The sequence below is a fragment of the Hypomesus transpacificus genome, chromosome 25, assembly GCF_021917145.1.
Source record: "Hypomesus transpacificus isolate Combined female chromosome 25, fHypTra1, whole genome shotgun sequence".
In the NCBI taxonomy this organism is placed as follows: domain Eukaryota; kingdom Metazoa; phylum Chordata; class Actinopteri; order Osmeriformes; family Osmeridae; genus Hypomesus; species Hypomesus transpacificus.
The window spans coordinates 5,975,015-5,991,679 of NC_061084.1; positions in this window are offsets into that span (position 1 = coordinate 5,975,015).

The following is a 16,665-nucleotide window of genomic DNA, read 5'->3' on the forward strand; positions in this document are numbered from 1 at the left end:
AGACTGGGTGCTGATCAAGGTCATTAAGAGGAATAACTGGTCAAGCCCCAGGTGGGAGGGACCGTATCAGATACCACTCACCACACCCACTGCAGTCAAAATTGCAGAGAGAACATTGTGGCTACATTTGTCACACTGTAAGAAAGTAAGGTAAGTAGACACAGGGTCAGATTAGCTACTCACCATCATCTCTTGAGGCACAAGACTGACTACAAAGGGGGGTCTCCCTGACAGTGGGGGGCTCATCTCAAACCCAGTGAAGCAACCAACGGCCAACAGAGAGATTTAAGGTGTGGACTAAAATAGGCTAAAAGGACAGGAGACAGTATATCATGGAAATAACCCCTGCTTCTTACGATCAGGAGACGGTTACGATGTAGGGACGCTTCTTACATACCTATTGTAGCCACACCATGGATATTACTCAGAATCATGGTAGCTATGTGACAGCCTGGCTCATTAACCACACTGCAATGAGAGCAGGCTTGTGATGGCTGTGTGTGGACATGGAACAGCGCCCCCAGTTTCCTGCTAACTGGCAGGGCAGCTATGCAATGACTCAACTACTCATGCCGTTTCATCTCTTCCCCACAGCTGACTTCAAGACCTTACCTTCCAATTTTCAAGGAAAGGTATCACCAGGCACCTGGTACCGGGAGGAGCATTTGACCCTCATATCTATATAGATGGTATAGGAATCCCACGGGTGGTTCCTGATGAGTATAAGGCAAGAAATCAGGTGACTGCAGGGTATGAATCCCTACTATTCTGGTGGTCAACTACTAATAATAATGTTGATTGGATTAACTACATTTATTGCAACCAACAGAGATGTGTCAACTATACTCAAGATGCTGTTAAAGGTATTGCAAAGCAACAGGGCCCCACTTCCCTGATGGCATGGCAGAAACGAATGGCTCTGGACATGTTGTTAGCAGGGAGTGGAGGCGTCTGTAAGATGTTTGGTACACATTGTTGTACTTTTATTCCTAATAACACATCAACTGATGGGAGCATAACAAAAGCTCTGGAGGTTTTTACATCTCTTTCAGAGGAACTGGCGGAGAATTACGGAATTGATGATCCATTCAAGCGTATGTTGGAGGGCTAGTTCGGCAGGTGGAACACAATGATCTCTTCCTCCTTGATGATCCCCCTTGCCATGATAGTGGCTGCACTCATTTTTTGTTGTTGTTGTTGCATACCTTGCATTAAAGGCTTAAATGCCTCGCTGATAGACACAGCCCTTACCAGGACTATGTATCAAAACCTGCAGAACCGTATTGAGGAAGCCTATGACGATATATTTAACGTTGCAGGTGATGTATACGAGGAAGTCCACGTGCGAATACAGAGATTTTGAATGAATTCACCATGATTCGTTAAACGAATCATGCCAAGTGTTAAACGGATACTGCCGACAGGCTTGAAGAAGTACAGACATTTTTTAGTTTTCTGCTGCATTTCTTTACCTTTGCTTATGATAATGTGATTTTATATTTTCATATTCTTATTTCATGTTCTTTTTATCTAACAATTTTCTTTATTACACGGCTGTTCGTAACGCTGTAGATAGCTCCATTCACTTGAATGAGGCTTCCCAACGTTCTGCGGTCAATTAGGTAAGGGATGATGACCGACGAGGTGTACAATATCACCTGATAATGGACGATGCAGAGGCGTGAACCGTCCGACGTGCAGCCGTCAGAGTAGTATAAATTCAACCAATCCGTCCGACTCCGTCCGACTCCGTGCGTGCGTCTGTCCGTTAACGGAGACGCAAAAGTATAAATCGGCCTTACTACTTATTACGACGGCTCTGCGTGCTGAAACAATTCACCGCCAGAACAGTAGATAGCGCTGCACTGCGATTCTAGCTAGGTTATCGAAAAGTCGGAGCAAGTTTACAAATGAGCCGTTTCATCAATAAAATAAGCAAATTTTCAGCAACTACACTGCCCATTTCTCGTCACATTTTAATTCAGATGCTGTTTTACATGTACTGTTTAGCTGAAATATGAATTGTAAAAACTTACATCAATGGCGGTCAAAGGATTCTGTTTTCTTGTTGGTCACGGCAATCCCGCCCCACGCCCCTGACTCAAGCAGTTCTTAATACGGACCAATCACAGCCAAGGGGTATCCGTAAAATGACGGACGGATGGTCAGGAAAATCAGGAGGTGCACGCAGAGCTCTGCGAGGGACTCGGAGAGGGCACGGAAAGGGAGTTCCTTGACGGAGAGGGCGTTCCCTGTGTGCGTGTCCATAAAAACGCAGAAGTATAAATTGGCCTTAACGCGTTACAAAGTAACAAAGTAACGCGTTGCTGTAATCAGATTACATTTGTCTGTAACTCACTAATGTAACGCAGTACTGTTGATAACTTCAGTAATCGCATTACAGTTACTGATACAAAAATGTCATGCATTACTTGCGTTACTTTCTTTGCTGCTATCTGCATATCGGGAGGAGAAAAAAAACACAAATCAAACTTCCCTTTACAGTATGTGTGTTTGCGTAACACTCGTCAATTGATTTAGCCCCCGAGTTCAGGAGGCGAAACAAGAATGGCAGAGCTACTTAGGACGTCTTTGAATATCAAATATCATGGGACAGATTTACGACCCTACGCTCAGCATCCAATGCAGCTGGTCTTCAAGGTCAGGGCAAGCCAAAAAAATTGAAGAGTTTTCTATGTAACTGTAATCTGAAGCCCCTCGGGTAAGAGACCAATAGTGTGAGAAATGCATAATGCATCTGTGACAAACAGTATTGTACCAATAGAAAAATTACAGAACTGATAAATTATAGATATATATGAATGAATACGAATGTCCAGAGAAAAATTCCATTATGCTCCTGGGAACACACATTTGTTTAGATGCTTTTGTGTCTGAATAAACGTACGCATTAGACTCTTGAGTTCCAGTGCATCTGTTTGGACTTAGGATCTAGCCCTTCACAACACTTAGAACCATTCTTCAATTTTGAGACTTAAAATTATTCTTCACTTCAATACTTACTATATTTCACAATGCAAGGAAAGTTGCAAAAGGATTTACATAATTTCAAATGTTGAGAAATTAGTACATATTCTTCCACTTCAAGACATGCGTCGGTGTATTGCACAAGATTTTCCCAACTCAGGAACTCATGCTTTCTGGCTCACGAAGTCCTCGCCACCGCGATCACTGCTTTCCTCAAACAGACGGTCGACGCTGCTCAAGGTGTGTTTGCATTTGTCTGTCCAAGTTGTCAGCAGCTTTGAAGGAAATGTCAACAGGGTTTCACCTTCGGGATCTGTCATGCCTGTTGTGAACAGAAGGTGGTGCTGTAGCATTCGACCGGCGACTAATTTCTTCTAGGAATAAGGAAGAACCTATTTTTCACAGATCAAATCCTTAGGATGTAAGCTTTCAGAAAAAACATGGTTTAGGTGGTTGATTCAGTTTCCCTAAATGGCACAGGCCAAAAAAAATTCAGCCATTTACTTCATTTACCAATACCGAATTTATTATGCATCTCTCCATACTGTAACGATGGCGCTAGGGGTCTATATTGGAGTGGATGCGTAATAATCGGACGCAGAGAAGAAGACCTTTTTATCCTGTGTCCCATACACCGCTCGACTACAGGTTTTATTACTACACCACCACTCACATGTGAATGCCAACAACAAGTCATTAACTCACATACAATTCACAGTTATGGCAACAACGATAACTTATAGTTACTAATATCCATACATCATCCACTGACAAACCTAATTGACAGAACAACAACACTCAACTCAAACATGCATACAACATTAACCAAACATGAAACAAGTATGTGAATTGCGCCACCCACAATCCTTTGCGCCAACAGCGCGAGTTAACACGCGACCAATCCGTGGGTCGCTACATAGCCCCCACCTGAGGGGTCAGTCGTCCCCGACAACCCCATCACCCAACAGGTAGTCTCTTAAGTGTCCTGGCCGTAACCGCCGCCGAGTTGGCCTCCTGGGACTGGTAGAAGGTGCCATAGGGGGGGGGGTTACATTGTCCAGTGGGAATGGTGCCGCTGGTGTCGTTCTCTGCTCCACCCGTCTCTGGAGCAAGCGGGCGATATGGTGATAGTCTGTCCTGGTGCAGCACCACCACACGCCCCCGACCAGGCATGCGCACCCGATACACCACCTCAGAAACCCGTTCCATAACCTCACTGGGCCCCTGCCAGTGACTGCATAGCTTGGGTGACACCCCCTTCTTACGAGTAGGGCAATACACCCAGACCTTGTCACTGGGCTTGAAGGTCAGCTTCCGACACCGGGTGTCGTAGGCTCTTTTCTGCCGCACCCCAGAGTTAGCCTGGGCCTGACGAGCGTACTCATGGACTACTTGGAGGCGATCTATCAACCTCCGGTAGTAATCCATCTCCTTTCCTCCAGCAATCTCCGGCTCGGGCGGGGTCCCGAAAACCAAGTCCACCGGTGTCCGTAATTCCCGCCCAAACATGAGGGCAGCTGGTGTGCACTGGCTGGACTCTTGGACGGCCGTCCGGTACGACCACAGGACCAGGGGCAGGTGGCGATCCCAGTCCCGCTGATGTTGGCTGGTCAGGATGGCGAGCTGGGTAGCCAGGGTGCGGTTGAACCGCTCCACCAGCCCATCGCTCTGAGGGTGGAGAGGTGTCGTCCTCGTCTTGGATACTCCCAGCCGTCGGCAGACCTCGCTAAAGACCTGGGACTCGAAGTTCCGCCCCTGGTCACTATGGAGTTCCGCAGGGACCCCGAAGCGGGCAAACACCTCCTCTACCAGCCTTTCCGCAGTTGTGGTGGCACTCTGATCCGGCACCGCGTATGCCTCCGGCCATTTGGTGAAATAATCCATGGCCACGAGGACGTAGCGGTTGCCGGAATCAGTCGCTGGAAAGGGCCCAAGTATGTCCACCGCTACTCGCTCCATCGGAGCCCCCACCAGGTACTGCTGCAATGGGGCATGGGAGCGCTGCGTTGGCCCTTTCTTAGCAGTGCAAAGGTCACAGCAGTGCACATACAGCTCCACGTCCCGTCGACAACCTGGCCAATAGAATCGGCCCCTGAGGCGGCGGAGGGTCTTGGCGATGCCGTAGTGCCCCGCCCCCACCGAGCCATGGACGGTCTGAAGGACCTGTTGGCGGAGTTCACGGGGTACCAGCAGCTGTAGGAGGTCGCTTCCCCGGCCAGGAGCTTTCCACCTCCGGTGCACCAGCCCGTCATGGAGCTCCAAGTTGCCCCACTGTGATTGGTAAGCCTTAACCTCCGGTCCGTGGGCAGACACTTCTGTCCATTCGGGACGCCGCCCCGTCGCCAGCCAGTTGATTACCACCGCCAAGGTTGCATCGGCCTCCTGGCATTGTTGCAGCTGAGCGGAGGTCCATGGAGAACTCCCCTCGCAGTCAGCTGTCTGAATGGCTGCCACCGTCAGTGGTTGGTCCCGCTCCTCTTGTCGTTGGCAATACCGACATTCCAAGACTGCACAGGGGCGGCGGGAGAGGGCATCAGCATTAACATGCAACCGCCCTGGTCGATGCTGGATCTCGAAGTCATACTCCTGTAGGGCCTCCAGCCAGCGAGCCACCTGGCCCTCCGGGTTCTTAAAGTTCAACAGCCAGGTAAGGGAAGCATGATCGGTGCGCACAAGGAAATGGCTGCCATGCAGGTACGGCCGGAATTGTCGCAGTGCCAGGACCACTGCCAGCAGCTCACGCCGGGTCACACAGTAGTTCCTTTCAGCTCGGTTCAGAGTGCGGCTAAAGTAGGCTACTGCGCGCTCCACCCCTCCAACACTCTGGGACAGTACGGCGCCAACTCCCACGTTGCTGGCATCAGTGTCCACGATGAAGGGCTGTTCCGCATCTGGGTAGGCCAAAATGGGAGCCTCGGTAAGGTCAGTTTTTAGCTGGGTGAAGGCTCCGGCACACACGTCGTCCCAGTCAAAGGGCTGTCCCTTGTCAGTCAGTCGATGGAGGGGTTTGGCAATCGTGGCGAAGCCCCGGACGAAACGCCGGTAATAGGACGCCAGGCCCAAGAAGCTCCGCAGTTCGGTGACGTTGGCAGGGGGTGGCCAATTCTGGACTGCGGCCACCTTAGCGGGGTCGGTAGCTACCCCGTGCGCGCTGACCACATGGCCCAAGAACTGCGTTTCTCTTGTCAGCAGGCGACACTTGGCAGGGTTCAACCGCAACCCAGCCTGACGAATGGCTTCAAAGACCTCTTGCAGGTTACCCAGGGCTCGGTCAAAGTCGCTGGCATGCACCAGCAGGTCATCCAGGTATACCACACAACGACTCCGTGGTATTTCAGCCAGTACCCTCTCCATCAGCCGTTCGAACGTCGCTGGTGCATTACAGAGTCCAAACGGCATAACACGAAACTGCCACAGTCCCTGTCCAATGGTAAAGGCAGTCTTTGGTCGTGCGTCAGGGGCCAACTCCACCTGCCAGTAGCCACTACGCAGATCAAGGGAACTGAACCAGCTGGAGCCTGTGATATGGTCGAGGGCGTCATCTATGCGAGGGAGGGGGTAAGAGTCCTTCTTGGTCACCGCGTTGAGACGTCGATAGTCCACGCAGAACCGCCAGCTGTCATTCTTTTTTCGAACCAGGACAGCTGGTGCGGCCCACGGACTGTCAGAGGGCTCAATTACCCCAGCAGCAGCCATCTCCCTAACTTTGTCTTCTGCCACCTGTCGCTTGCCGAGGGCCAGCCGGTGAGGCCGCAGGCGGATGGGTTGGGCGGTACCGGTGTCAATGGAATGCTGAACCAACCCCGTCCGCCTACAGTCCTCATCCTTTGCTGCAAAGATATCTGCATAGTCCTCTAGGAGGTGCCTCAACTGGCCGCACTGCTGTTGGTCAAGGCCATCACTGCTGCGGCGGCAGAGTTCCCTCACCGCCTCAGACGTCTCCGCCGATGTATGGTTGGTAGGCTGACCTGGCATGGAGTCGCTGGTGGCAGCTGTTTGGCAGCTGGCTTGCTGGTCTCTGACCTTTGTGTTCTTGTCCTGGCCGGCCTGGAGCGCCACAGTCTCCCCACCAAGGGTGATGGCTGCCCTCAGGACATCAACATAGGCACCCCAACGGGACAACAGGTCCAGGCCGATAATGCACGAGTCCTGAATATTGGCAAGCCAGAACTCGTGCTCCGCCTCCTGGTTCCCAGCCTGGATCCGCAGATGCTTCTTCCCCTTTGTAGCAGCCTTCTCCCCTGTCACCGTCACCAGGTTCGTGTCTGACTTTGCCCATGCGCCGGAGAGCGTCCCCATGGTTCCTGGAAGGACGCCAGGACGCACCAGTGAGACGGTAGACCCCGTGTCTACTAGAGCTTGGCAGGGTTGGCCATCAAGCCAGCAGTCCAAATACAGTCCCTTAGAGTTGCCTACACGACCAATCAACAGTTCTTGGCTTAAGGGAGGGGCCAACGATTGGGGTGGCGGGCCCCTCACTGCGCCACCCCCCCGTCGTTTCCCGTCTGCTGTGGTGCTCTGGAGACTGGTGCTGGGCAGTCACGGGCAATGTGACCAGGTTCGTCACAACGATAGCACCGAAGAGTGGATCGAGGTCGACGGTTCCCAGCTGGGGCTGGCCGCCGCTGAAACTGCACCTGACAAACTGGCTCGGCCTCCTCACCCTCACAGTCGATGGCCCGGACGTGTGGAAGGGACAGCCGTGGGGCAGCCTGAGTGCAGAGCACCGCCTCTGCCCGTACCGCTTCTTGAAGAGCCCCCTCCAGGGTTCTGGGCATGGTGAGACGCACATGCTGGCGTAGCTGCTCTGGCATAAGCCCCTTGAGGAATGCATGGAGAGCCAGCTCCCCTCTTGCAGCGGCGTCGAACATTGGATAGCCATGGCGGGCGTAGAGCTGGATATCTGCGGCGAAAGCGCCCAAACTCCCTCCCTCCTGGCGGCGACAGCTGGCTAGCCTGTCCCTACTCTGGTCAGGGAATGGTGGCTGCCCGAACCGCCTCTCCAAGGCCCCGGTCAAGGTCTCCAGGTTCCGCTGTTCTCCCGGGGTCAGATCCAGGAGCACCTGCAGCGCATTTCCCTCCAGCGCCAGGGCAAGATGAGTGGCGGCTTCCTCGCTGCTCCAACCACCATGCCACACTGCCAACTGGAACTGGGCAAGATATGGCTCCAGGAGCGTCTCTCCATTGAACTTGGGCACCTTCGCTGGTGTTCTTGGCATGGCAGTGGAACAGGGCAGGATGGCCCCAACATCCACCTGTGGGGACGCCCCAGGTAGGTCAGGTTGGATGTCCCCAGCTATGGCTGTGTGTTCTGTGGTTCCACTCCCGGCCTCTAGGGGGCGACAAGGCCGTGGCACACTGGACCCATCAGCGTGGGACGACGTTCTTGCCCTGGAACGCTCCATCTTCAGCCTACGTTTCTCCAGGTGTAGCTGAGTCCTCTTAATAGTCTCTTCAAGATCTGCGATTTCTTCCTCCATCCTGCGTGGTTGCGCCATCCCACTTCTGACACCAATGTAACGATGGCGCTAGGGGTCTATATTGGAGTAGATGCGTAATAATCGGACGCAGAGAAGAAGACCTTTTTATCCTGTGTCCCATACACCGCTCGACTACAGGTTTTATTACTATACCACCACTCACATGTGAATGCCAACAACAAGTCATTAACTCACATACAATTCACAGTTATGGCAACAACGATAACTTATAGTTACTAATATCCATACATCATCCACTGACAAACCTAATTGACAGAACAACAACACTCAACTCAAACATGCATACAACATTAACCAAACATGAAACAAGTATGTGAATTGCGCCACCCACAATCCTTTGCGCCAACAGCGCGAGTTAACACGCGACCAATCCGTGGGTCGCTACAATACTAATATGGAGAGAAGGACGTGTCTCTTGTCTCATTAGATATAACATCCTGAGGGTACAAGCTTTCAGAGGTACAAACTAATGTACAGTAGCGATGAAATTCTGCAAATTGCCAAAATTACAAGTTGAGCAACCTTGTTTAATTTGGGGGACAATTCTGAAATAATGGGTTTTTCTTCTTTTTTTTCAGTCGTTAGAAAAACTAGCATGTTAGCTAAGGTTAACTCCAGATTAGCTCACGGTTGTTATGGCAATATAAAAAAACACCAGCAATTTATTTTGTAGCTACTTGGAAAAAACATCCTTGTCATCTCTTTCTGCCTGAAACAGACGCCTAGGTCTGAACAAGGCCAACAGCACAACATATTTCAGAGTCAGACCCAGATTAAGAAATCAACAAATGCGGTTCCACCTGTAATGGGTAAATAAGGTATAGTTTTGCCTAGTGCTAGATATAGGTAAAAAGCTTGCTTATCTACCTAGCTATAATCATAATGTTTGCAGAAGGATCTTTGTGACCTAACTAATGCTATTATAGTCAGAGAATGTCTCATAAGAGTGCTTTGGCCACTGAAGGGAAAACTTGGGCAACTCTGACTTACTTTCCTCTTCCTCGAAAATAACCTCCTTATGTCCATGTCGTCTGTCTGTGGAACAATCATGTCTGAAGTGCTAGCTGCCAGCGCGATGCATTGATCAAAGAGTATGGGAGTTGTTAAGGATAGTGTAAACTGGGTGTTGAGAGGAAGAATGATACATGGTTAAGCATCGGACCAAGTTATTTGTAGTTTAATTAGTAATGATGCAATCACAAGATACACAATGAAAACAATACACCAAGATGAAGTCTAGTACAATGAATCAGTCGATGATGCAACAGCAGTCATCCCACCAAAACAGAGTATAAGATTAGAACGAACGAAGGCCTTCGTTGAGAAAGTGGTCGTGACAGAATATCAGAGAAAGTTCTGCCCCTCCCAAGTTCTGTCTCCCCGCCCTTGGGAGACAGATCTTGTACTCCCCAGAGAGGGAGGTCTGGTGAGTGGCCATTGGTCAGGAGACCTTGGGGTGGCTATTGTTAACCAATTAAATGTCCAGGGCGTTCATGCTGGCGCAAGGTGGGCAGTCCACGGACCTGGTGATGTTAGGAGAGGGAGGGGGCAGAGAAGACCCACAGGTCTGGTGTTGTTCAGGGAGGGGGGTGGACAAGACCCACAGGTCTGATGCAATCCAAGGGGGGGGGGGGGGGTTTGAGTTCTCCAGAGTTGAGAGCAGGTCATCTCGAGGTCCTGATGATATACGGGGTGGGGTCTTCAAGGGGAAGGGGAGAGGGTAAGACCACTCCTAGGTCAGATGATGTAAAGGGGCAGATGGGCTCCAAGGAGAAGGGGAGCATCCAGTGAGAAGGGGGGGGGGGCAGGGTCTCCAGGGGAAGGGGGCATATTATCCATAGTAAGAACTGTCCGGTCTGACTCGTCCTGAAGCAGAGAAGAGTTATGTTCCCAGCATCACCTTATCTCCCAAGTTGACACTTTTACTCCCATGAGCTGACTAGCTCATTGTGCTCACACCAGTCCCTGAGCGTCACAAACTCGCCTCCCAAGTCAGTTTGCCTGACATCTGCATTCTTGTCCACACACCAAAGTTACATTTCAATGTTTCTTATCTGTTACTTTATTAAATCAATTGATCACATTCAATATTTGTATCTTAGTTATTAGCATTACAAAACATGTGTGTTTACATATTCATATTAGATATTGATTGGTATAGCAGCATTGATCAGCAGTATAATGCTATCATTCCCTCACAATCCCTCCTTTGACACCACTATGTGGTGTCAACATTAAAACTGGATATTTTAAAGTTTCATGGATCCCTCCTTTCACACCCTCTAAAGGGTGTGACTACACAAATGTAAAATATTATGAACCTGTGTGAGCAAACAATGGAGGTTAGTTCAGATGAGCAATAAGAAACAGTCAGTCAGATTACAGGAAGATATATATAATTTTTTTTTTTTTTTTTTTCACTAGAACTCACCCTCCTTTCACACCCTCTAAAGGGTGTGACGCCTTACGATCAGTCAATCTGTTAAACAGAACATTAAAAGAGTCAATACATGTAGAAAGAAACTGTTAATTCGGACAGGATATTTTAAAGTTTTCATGGAATCCCTCCTTTCACACCCTTTAAAGGGTGTGACAACTAACACAAAATTTAAAATATCCCGTTAAGGAACACAATGCTTAGAACGATAATAATGAGACTATGCAGCGTTATGGCCAAGTGGTGTGGACACACTGGACACAGTGGGAAAACCCTAATGATGTTATAGGGGAAAACCCACCGTCACTCCACAGAGTGGACATTCGACATCCATGTACCCACGGCAGACCTGAACATACTCACAGGTCCCCTTCACCACATACATACAACTGTAGCCAAGCTTTTAGAATTGTAATAAAATAAATTTGAGAACATTGAATAACAATCAAACTGGATATTACTGATTAAGATATGTCCCAGTGTAAATAAGGACGTGATTAGTGAAAGTAAAGGGGTTCAAAAGATAATGCCGTGAGGAAAGAGAACATGGCCCTAGCGACAGCCGTCGCTCCAGTCCTGTCCACTTGTAGCCTCACAGAAACGCTCGATCTCTGAGTGAACTTCAAATTCCACAATTTCCTCCAGATAACACTGTGCCTGCTGCCCTAGATTGGCTGCAAGTGTGAAGGTTCGACTATAATTTGTGATGCCAGCTTCTCGAAATATTCTGCTTGTGCTGGATACTGTTCTTTTATTTCCTCCTTGTTTATGCACTGCAGCGATCCTGCAAACACAAGTTTGTATTCTTCCTCAGTTAATGCCACTCTTCTGTTGGTTGTGGGGTCTTTTTTACCGCTGCCTTCTTTAAACCCAGTATCTGGGTTGACTGTGTATTTGGTCTGCCACCAGTCTAATATTTTATAACCTGGCCTTAATTCAACGTGCGATGGACGCCACTCCATTTGTCCTCTCCTTAAAGACACATAAACATAATTTTCTCTTGTTTGAAACAGACATAAAACAAACATGACAGATACATATAGGCAACATAAGGCAAACATAACAGACACACACAGATAGCAAGGTCACGTCTGACCATAAATACTTGTTGTTCCACCACTGGTTGGAATCAAACAATAACAGCTGTAGTAATGCCATGTACCACTAGTCGGAGCCAGACAAAATAGAACTGCAATAATGCCATCCACCACCAGTCGGAGCCACAGACAAAACACAACTGCAATAATATAATCCACCACCAGTCTGAGCTCACCAACCACCCAACTGCCACCAGCCGGATCCAGGCTAGTAACAGCTGCAACCCACTGTCACCAGTCAATGCCAACCACCAAAATAATTGTAACCTGTTGCTGGTCGTAGCTGTGGGTAGAGTCTCAAAGATCCATACATACACATCAGTATTAGAGAGAGAGAGAGAGAGAGAGAGAGAGAGAGAGAGAGAGAGAGAGAGAGAGACAAGGAGTTTAGTTGGCACCGGTAGGTCTCAGCTCCTTGACCAGAGAGAGGTAAAGAGAGAGAGAGACATAGAGAGAGAGAGAGAGAGAGAGAGTGTGTGTAGTGCAAGAGAGGGGAGGGGAGGAGAGGGGTGGGGAGGTGTGTGAAGGGAGAGAGTGTGTGAGAGGGGAGTGGTGGGGAGGTGAGGTGTGTGAAGGGAGAGACGAGAGGGTGTGTGAGAGGGGAGGGGTTGGAGGGGAGGGGTTGGGAGTTGAGGGGAGGTGTGTGAAGGGAGAGAGTGTGTGAGGGGGGGAGGGGAGGGGAGAGAGGAGAGGAGGGGGGAGGAGAGGAGAGGGGAGGTGGGGAGAGCGAGAGAGAGAGGGCGAGAGTGAGAGAGTGTGTGAGAGGGTAGGGGTTGGAGGGGTAGGGAGTTGAGGGGAGATGTGTGAAGGGAGAGGAGAGGAGAAAGGAGAGGAGAGGAGTGGAGAGGGGAGGAGAGGAGAGGGGAGGAGAGGAGAGGAGAGGGGAAGGGAAGGGAGGGGAGGTGTGTGAAGGGAGAGTGTGTGAGAGGGGAGGGGTGAGAGGAGAGGAGAGGGGAGGGGAAAGGTGCGAGGGGAGAGATACACATTATTAACCCAACAATGCTAAGAGATAGCGAGAGAGAGAGAGAGAGAGAGCGAGAGAAAGGGAGAGAGAGAGAGCTTGTCTAAAATGCGCCATGCTCGAACCTCGGCATGGCCCCATCCCGACAATGCAATAGAGAGAAAGGGAGAGAGAGCAAGAAAGGGAGAGATACACATTATTAACCCAACAATGCTAAGAGATAGCGAGAGAGAGAGAGAGAGAGAGAGAGCGAGAGAAAGGGAGAGAGAGAGAGCTTGTCTAAAATGCGCCATGCTCGAACCTCGGCATGGCCCCATCCCGACAATGCAATAGAGAGAAAGGGAGAGAGAGCAAGAAAGGGAGAGATACACATTATTAACCCAACAATGCTAAGAGATAGCGAGAGAGAGAGAGCGAGAGAAAGGGAGAGAGAGAGAGCTTGTCTAAAATGCGCCATGCTCGAACCTCGGCATGGCCCCATCCCGACAATGCAATAGAGAGAAAGGGAGAGAGAGCAAGAAAGAGAGAGAGTCTGCTTGTGAAATGTGCCCTGCTCGAACCTCGGCATAGCCCATTCCAGCAATGCAGTAGATAGGGAGAAAGAGAGAGAAAGCAAGAAAAAGAGGTTTGCTACTCCTTAAATCTCCACAAACATATTATTTACGACTATCAGAAACAGCCAGGTGCTCCCGTCACAGTGTGACTACTGCCAGACCCCGCCTCGTTTCACGTAGAAACTGCCAGGCGCTCCCGTCACAGTGCCACATCTGCCAGACCCCACCTCGTTTCACAATAGACACAATCAGAAACAGCCAGGTGCTCCCGTCACAGTGTGACTACTGCCAGACCCCGCCTCGTTTCACGTAGAAACTGCCAAGCGCTCCCGTCACAGTGCCACATCTGCCAGACCCCACCTCGTTTCACAATAGACACAATCAGAAACAGCCAGGTGCTCCCGTCACAGTGTGACTACTGCCAGACCCCGCCTCGTTTCACGTAGAAACTGCCAAGCGCTCCCGTCACAGTGCCACATCTGCCAGACCCCACCTCGTTTCACAATAGACACAATCAGAAACAATACACCAAGATGTCCGTAGTCTAGTACAATGAATCAGTCGATGATGCAACAGCAGTCATCCCACCAAAACAGAGTATAAGATTAGAACGAACGAAGGCCTTCGTTGAGAAAGTGGTCGTGACAGAATATCAGAGAAAGTTCTGCCCCTCCCAAGTTCTGTCTCCCCGCCCTTGGGAGACAGATCTTGTACTCCCCAGAGAGGGAGGTCTGGTGAGTGGCCATTGGTCAGGAGACCTTGGGGTGGCTATTGTTAACCAATTAAATGTCCAGGGCGTTCATGCTGGCGCAAGGTGGGCAGTCCACGGACCTGGTGATGTTAGGAGAGGGAGGGGGCAGAGAAGACCCACAGGTCTGGTGTTGTTCAGGGAGGGGGGTGGACAAGACCCACAGGTCTGATGCAATCCAAGGGGGGGGGGGGGGTTTGAGTTCTCCAGAGTTGAGAGCAGGTCATCTCGAGGTCCTGATGATATACGGGGTGGGGTCTTCAAGGGGAAGGGGAGAGGGTAAGACCACTCCTAGGTCAGATGATGTAAAGGGGCAGATGGGCTCCAAGGAGAAGGGGAGCATCCAGTGAGAAGGGGGGGGGGGCAGGGTCTCCAGGGGAAGGGGGCATATTATCCATAGTAAGAACTGTCCGGTCTGACTCGTCCTGAAGCAGAGAAGAGTTATGTTCCCAGCATCACCTTATCTCCCAAGTTGACACTTTTACTCCCATGAGCTGACTAGCTCATTGTGCTCACACCAGTCCCTGAGCGTCACAAACTCGCCTCCCAAGTCAGTTTGCCTGACATCTGCATTCTTGTCCACACACCAAAGTTACATTTCAATGTTTCTTATCTGTTACTTTATTAAATCAATTGATCACATTCAATATTTGTATCTTAGTTATTAGCATTACAAAACATGTGTGTTTACATATTCATATTAGATATTGATTGGTATAGCAGCATTGATCAGCAGTATAATGCTATCATTCCCTCACAGAGTTAAATCTGCGTGCGTGATGCTGTTTGTCTAGAAAACGTGGAGTGGAATTCTATTGCTATGGGTATTCTCCCTACTGATGGAGTGAAACGGATTTGATTGTGAAGCAATGGAAAGATCGCTGGACAAGTAGACCAGTCATGCACTAATATTTTTATCGCAAATGTGGGGGGGGTCCAAACGACTTTTTTTTTAAGTGAGGGGGACGTGACCCCCCCAAGTTACATTGCGGCGACGCCCATGACTGTTGTACCTCTCTGGCTGTGGTCCATAGATTGGGGTTAGCCATAGATTTAGTAACTTCCTCATTCTACCTGCGCGTGCTACATTGTTGGCACCCACTCACACACACTGACTTGCAAAACAAAAGGGTCATGTTTGTGCAGTTGGCCAGTTTCCCAGATATGGATTAAGCCGAGTCCTCGACTAAAAAACCTTTCAAAGGACATCTTCATGAAATGTTTCCTTAGGCTTAATCCATGTCTGGGAAACTGAGCCATACAGTATTCCCCCCAAAAGAAAATGAGTATGTAACAAATAAATGGCTCCATCTATTCAAAACTTCACTTATTATGCTTTGTTATATGCTGTGCTCTAATTTGTGTGAACCTGTGAAACTCACTCCTCAGGTATGTAATGGGCAGTGGCGTGTTCAGGGAGTGGCCTAGGGTGGCACGGGCCACCCCTGAAATCTGATTGGCCACCCCAATATCTTAAAATATGATTTGCTATATGCCCAGTCAGAGGCGGGCCACCCCTTGTGCCACCCCTATCAAAAATGTCTGGACACGCCCCTGGTAATGGGCTACCCGCGTCAACGAATAGCTAGCTTTTCTTTGGCGTAGCTGGTAGTGGTCGCGCTTGGCAAGTCAGAGGTTGTGCGTTCGAGCCCAGCGAGTGGCGAACGACGCCTTGTAGTGACGGAGCGTGGCCACGTCTGTTCCATACAGTCACATTGGTGCTGTGACCTGGATTCATGAGGTTAGCACTAGCTAACCGCCGGAGTGAATTTCAGAGGGGTGAATGTAATGGGTGTGAACCTGTGAAACTCACTCCTCAGGTATGTAATGGGGTACCAGCGTCAACGAATCGCTAGCTTTTCTTTGGTGTAGCTGGTAGTGGTCGCGCTTGGCAAGTCAGAGGTTGTGCGTTCGAGCCCAGCGAGTGGCGAACGATGCCTTGTAGTGATGGAGCGTGGCCACGTCTGTTGCATACCGTCACACTGGCCTGTCTTCTGACGGCCGGTGTGTGTATGTGCCTGTGTGTGTTCAGATGCCGCGAGCCGAGAGGTTTCCAGAGAGCTTCCACCAGGCCCTGCAGTCCCTGCTGCTCTCCATCATGCCTCACATCACCATCCGCCACCCTGAGATCCCAGACGAGGCCCGCCAAGTCAACCTCAGCCTGGCCACATTACATTTACATTTATGCATTTAGCAGACGCTTTTATCCAAAGTGACTTCCAAGAGAGAGCTTTACAAAAGAGCATAGGTCACTGATCATAACAACGAGGTAGTCCCAAACATTGCAAGCAGCCAAAACATGAAGCATACATTGTGAAAAACTAAACAAGTGCCAAGAGAAGACCCATAAGAGCATACAGTTATACAAGTTACAAATTA